The following is a 6,000-nucleotide window of genomic DNA, read 5'->3' on the forward strand; positions in this document are numbered from 1 at the left end:
AGAACAAAAGATACAAGAAGAGCCCTTCAAAACCTATGAACATAAACACAAAGGAAGAGAGGAAGCAATGGAGAGAGGGCCATGGAGTGAAGCTCTGTGCTTCCCACCTGTAAATGACATGTGGTGCATCCCATGTATACTAATACCCACAGCAATCTACTAAAACTTCAAAACCATGCTTAGGAAAGGACATACACATGATCATGGCAACACTGTTATGGTCTCCATAGGCAGAAACCACTCTAGTATCCATTAGTGGAATGGACAAAATATGACATATACACAGAATAGAATATACATATGCACAGACTAGTCAGCCTTAAAAAGCATTAAAGTTCTGACACACAATGGACTATGGATGAGCTTTGAAAACTTGAAGTTAAATGAGCCAGGCCCAAAATGACAAAGACCATATTTCCAGTCGCTTGTGTTACATAGAATGAAGTCCATAAGGACAGAGGGTGTAATGGTGGCTGCCCAGTTCCAGTCGCATGTGTTACATAGAATGAAGTCCATAAGGACAGAGGGTGTAATGGTGGCTGCCCAGTTCCAGTCGCATGTGTTACATAGAATGAAGTCCATAAGAACAGAGGGTGTAATGGTGGCTGCCCAGAGCAGAAGGGAAAGGAGAGCAATGAGTGAGTGTTTAATGACAGCATTCCACTTGGAATACTGAAAACCTCCTGAGATGAACACTGGTGACGCTTGCACAGCAATGTGTACTTCCTGTTCAGAACTTGACATTGAAAACAGTGACTGAAACTGTGATAAACTTGTGTTGTGTGTATTTTTCCGCAATGACAAACAAAACATGAATTATGTTGGTTAGGAAACATACCTTTTATTTGAAATCTCTGTCCTGGTAAAAGATGAAATTCAGGAACCTATGGAAGAGTATTTGTTAGAGGAACAAAAGTCATGATCATAGTTTTCTTCTCGCATGCATATCATTTTCCTAACAGCAGCAAGTGAGGTTTAGATGTGCAGCCAAGAAATGAGAAAGAAGAGCCAAGCAGAAAAACCCTACAGGGTGATGCCAGGGCTCCTAGCTAGGCTCTCATGCTTGATGATGTCATTAGCACGGTCCTAGCTGCAAGTCAGCTTCAGGGCTTTTCCTGGACATGTAGCCCTCGGTTTGTGTCAGCAGACTGAGTGGGTAGGGCTTCCCGAGATGGGTCTAGATGCCGACCCGTGTACAAGGATTGTTTCTCATGTTTTTAACAGAAGACTAATATTTTGGGGTGGCAGTTTGCCCAGTGGGGTCCCTGCTTCTAGACTCACAGCCCTCTGAGATGGAGGGGGGAGGGGCATTCCATAAGCTCTCTGCTTGGGTAGGACCTTGGTACAATGTGCCTAGAAAGAACTAAATGTTGGAGGCACAGCAGTTATGGAAACCAAACATTAGGAAGGGCCAGCACAAGCACACACAAGAGTGACAGGACCCTGGCGACATTTAGAGGTTGTCAGCAGCCCATCTTCACGTTTCCTAAACTTAGTTAAACATTTGATCAGACCTGTCACTAACAGATAAACATAAGCTCAACCGAGTTAGGCTTTCTTGTCTGACAGTGACTCTGTCCAGGGCCAGGGATAACCCCCAGTTATGGCAGCAGCTGGATGCATCACACGAGGTACCTTCTATTCTAAACCATTTCCACACAAGAGCACTGCTGGGGGTATGTAAGGCCTGGTGACCTCTTCTAAGGTGACGCCTTCTATGCCCTGCCTGGGCTCAGATTTTAAACCACCTTATCCCTCTGCTTCTCCTTGAGTGGCTACTAACACTTTGGTGAGTGTTTAATAAAACACGGTCAAAGTGATTTATACTAAAATATAAATTTCTACTGAAAGTGAGCCCCTGAAATCTCAAATTCACTGAGGGAAGGGACTGAAGGTGTGGGCAATCATGGATCCATACTAACATTCAAGACTTAAAGCAGTTGTATATTGCTGTTTTAGTCATTTACAGTTGCATAATTAAGAATGACATTCTATTTTATATGAATTAGAGGAGACAATTAGATAAGAAATTAAATAATTTTGAAAGCAGCAAGCTGATTTGCGAATACTAGAGAGATTAGTCTACAATGCAGCAAAGCACATTTTTATATTCGACCTGCTGACTGGCTACGCTGGTCCTGAGATATGTGCCCTAAAGGTCTCCAGCACATCTTAAAACACCTTTGTAAGACTAAAACACGTACATGTGGCCTTCAGGACATCACTCTAGCTCTCTCTTGAACAGTTGCACTTCACTTCCTTGTAGAGCCCTTTGTAGTCAACTGGGAGCATATATTCTTCACATGTGCAAAGGCTGAGAGTCTTGCTTATGGTCATAGGATGAGGCCAAGCTAAGCAGCCCATGGAGAGCACCTATGGCCACAGGAGACCTAAACTATTTTTTTTTCTGGTGAGCATCAAGGAACTGAAAGATTTTAAATACACTCATTGTTGCTTTCCAATCTACTTGTAATCTTTTTTACACTGAATATTTGAGTTTTTTTTTTAAACTGATCTCCTTTGCTTTCCTAAATAAATAACACCTGGAAAAAATAACAAAACAAACAAACAAAAACCAATGAAACAAATCAAATCAAAATAAAAAACCAGATCCAAGCAAACAACAAAAAAAGCAAAACAAAACAAAAAAAATTTTTTAGGTTTTTAAAGTACGTTAAAAAACTGCAGCATTTGCTACAAGAAATAAATAGAACTTTGAAGTCTACAAGAAAACTACCTTTTGCCTTTTCTTTACTCTTACATTTCCTTCCATTCATCACATTTGTTTAAGAATATAACTCTATATCCATATTTATATAAATTGCTTTTAAATTTTATATTGGTATGTATTCAGCATCACCAAATTACTAGTACTCTTAATAATCTTATTCATTTTGTGTTGATACATTTTCTATACTTCTTTTTCAAATTCATTTGTATAAGATAGGCATTGTGCCTACACGAATATCTGTGCTCCATGTGTGTGCATGGTACAGACAGAGGCCAGAAGAGGTGTCAGATGCCCTGGAACAGGAGCTACAGATGGTTGTGATCTGACATGCGGGCACTGGAAATTGAAGTCAGGTCCTCTGGAAGAGCAGCCATTGCTCATAATCACAGTCATCTCTCCAACTCCTCTATGTTCAATTTTACATGATATATTGATAATGCATCTATACACAAGAACTATATAAAAGAACTTAATAGCACAGTGAAGTCATCAATCATCACGTCTCTTTAACTCTGACCTAGCAGTCTAAGTGATGATAGTTGGTTCTGATAGGTTATAGCTAAGGGTGATGGACTAGCCAATAGCCTTTGGCAGCACTACACAATGACAATGTACTCTAGAATGCCAAGCCATTTAAAAGCATAGGGCAAACTGGAGAAACTGCAAATTCTGTTTTGTTTTTTGACACAGGGCCTTACTCTATAGCCTTCCTTGGCTGTCCTGGAACTTGCAATGTAAACCAGGCTTGACCTCAAACTCACACAGATCTGCCTGCCTCTGCTGCCAACTTGTTGTGATTACAGGTGTATACCACCATGCCTGCCAAACTGATAATAAAGGCATTTGGGCTAAACTTGAATAGCTTGTTTTCAGTTTAAATGCCAAGACAGTCCATTAAAACTGGGTAATGGAGCTGGGCGGTGGTGGCACATGCCTATAATTCCAGCACTTGGGAGGCAGAGGCAGGTGGATTTCTGAGTTTGAGGCCAGCCTGGTCTACAGAGTGAGTTCCAGGACAGCCAGAGAAACCCTGTCTCAGGAAAGAAAAAAAAAAAAAAGGAAAACTGGGTAAGGGGATGCATACAGACATCCAATGGGAAATTGCTTGCCAGGTTACAAGCTCCAAAGTAAAGCAGATTTGGTTATAGCTATCCTAAGTTCTGAGTTCCCCTATGTCCCTAAGATTTGGCATCACTTCTTTTCCAAGTACAGCAGGTGGCACATCACTCATAAAGTTTCTAATGGAGACACCTGTATAAAATGTTGAGGCAGAATCAGACATGCTTTCTCTTAACCTTTACTCCACTGTAACACATCATAATGTCTTTGTACTATTTTAAATCAGTTGAAGAAAAGGAGGTAAAGAATAAATTGTAATACCCCAAAGACACACTAGCTAGCATATGTTTTAGATTCTGGTTTAAATCCAGAAAATCCTTGGTCCCCAGAACATCTATCCTGAGTCACACAGGTCTGGGGTCTTTTCATTAGCAGCATTAAAGATACTTTTCTCTGTACTTGAAAATGCAACTCAAGATCTACTTATCATCTAGTAAGTAGCCAGATTATCCCTAAAATCTCTACACATTTTCAAGGATTAAGTTATAAAGCATATAAAATTATCTGGGGGTCTCTGTAATCAATTTATATATGTGTATATATATATGGCATGCAAAGATTGGGGTTTAGGCTGCACAGCCATGCTCCGATCCTGCTGTGGGATTTCTCCCCTGAGACTAGTCTACTTACTGGCCTTTGCTGTTTATTGGACGTTGGATCTCTCACATAAATAGTTCGGTCAGTATTACTTACTGGTTGAGTCTTCGAATCTACTTCATCATCATTGAGATTGTCTTTCCTTTTTGATTTAATACATCCCATATTTCCTGTTGGAATAGAAAAGCAATGGCATTGTTTTTTAATCAATCAGAATTGGATGAAAGCCACTCAAATCTCTGTGTTAAAGAAGAGCAAAAAGAATGTGCTTTTATTCATTGTTACACACTAGTTAATACTCTCAAAGGTGGATGCTGTTTGAAAGTAGGATATCTCAGTTGTTCATTTGCTCCTTGTTTCACTTATTTAAAATTCCTTCCTGAGTGTCACCTTTACAACAACCCAACACAATTCCTACTATAGAAAATGAGAATCGGCATTAGAGTATGGTCTGGCAAATCTATGACACAGGACATGAGTCCCAATAAAAGAAAAGACTTCTAATTCAGGCAAGAAGAGAAAGGGCTGCTCCAGGAAGCTCCTGGAGTGAGATGAGACAGATTTAAATCTGGTACCAAATCGGCAAAGAGGCTCTGAGAAGAGTTTTCAGATGCAGCCATTGTGACCCTGGATAATCTGGTCCCAAGAACTAGTGCAAGAGGAGGTAGCCCTTTAGTGAAGGAGCAGGCAGGAAAGGCTGGGAGTCAGAGATGGAGAGAGAGGAACACGGTGAGTATGACAATATCAGTTTCGTTTGTGTTCCCTAAAGACAACTGGCACATCCCTTCTGGAGTGTGCAAGGGAGAGATAAAGGACTTGAGGCTTCACCAGCTGGAGTCTACTGTGTGGGGCCTGGGAAACTACAAAATGGCGGCACCTCTGTCAAGACTGGAAATAAAAGAGACACAGGTCTGAGAGTAAAGTTGCTTGAAGGATAATTCAGATGATCCAGTGTGCTAGGCTCCCTATTAAGATATCTGAGCCTGCAAACCAGAAAAGGTGGCTGAACTTAAGACACAGTGACATCACCTACAAGCCATGACTACAGCTAGAACTTAGAGGTGAGGTTTGTTTGCTCAGTTTTAACCCCCAACCTGAGACCTGATGCCCCCAAAGGAGTACAAGAGTGTATAGAAACTAATTTGACTTGCTGTTTGAGAAAGTGCCCAAAATTATCTATATCTTACAATCTCAAAAAAACATTTAAAAGAGAAAAAAAGAGAGAGAGAGAAGTGCCTGTGGGTCGCAAACAGCCGCAGAATGGGTGGAGATGGGAACAAGAGGTGGAGACTTCACTGATATCTCAGGAACTTGGCTGCCAACTGGACCAGTGCAGCAGGACTGAGCTCTGGGTGACTGGCTACCTTTGTTTAACCCCATTTCTACAATCTGTTGGCTGGAGATCTTCAGATGGAAGAGATTTTCCAGGATGTTAATTAACCCACTGTCTTCTGAGACCACCAGCTCACTGAATAATGTGTGCCTCATGATTCAAATCCTGGCCTCTGCTCCCTAGTTTCTTATGTGGCAGGCAGCAGGAGTGGAACCTGTGT

At 41.1% G+C, this 6,000-nt stretch overlaps 1 long non-coding RNA gene across 1 annotated transcript; it reads right to left on the minus strand.

The window, feature by feature from the left end:
- Positions 1-844: 844 nt before the first annotated feature.
- Positions 845-4,689, minus strand: LOC108168924. Its single transcript, XR_001784222.1, has 2 exons — positions 4,481-4,689; positions 845-884 (listed from the first exon to the last, which is right to left on the minus strand). It is a non-coding gene; the product is annotated as an uncharacterized LOC108168924 (long non-coding RNA).
- Between the last annotated feature and the right edge of the window lie 1,311 nt (positions 4,690-6,000).

Source organism: Mus musculus, chromosome 4 (assembly GCF_000001635.26).
Source record: "Mus musculus strain C57BL/6J chromosome 4, GRCm38.p6 C57BL/6J".
Classification (NCBI taxonomy): Eukaryota; Metazoa; Chordata; class Mammalia; order Rodentia; family Muridae; genus Mus; species Mus musculus.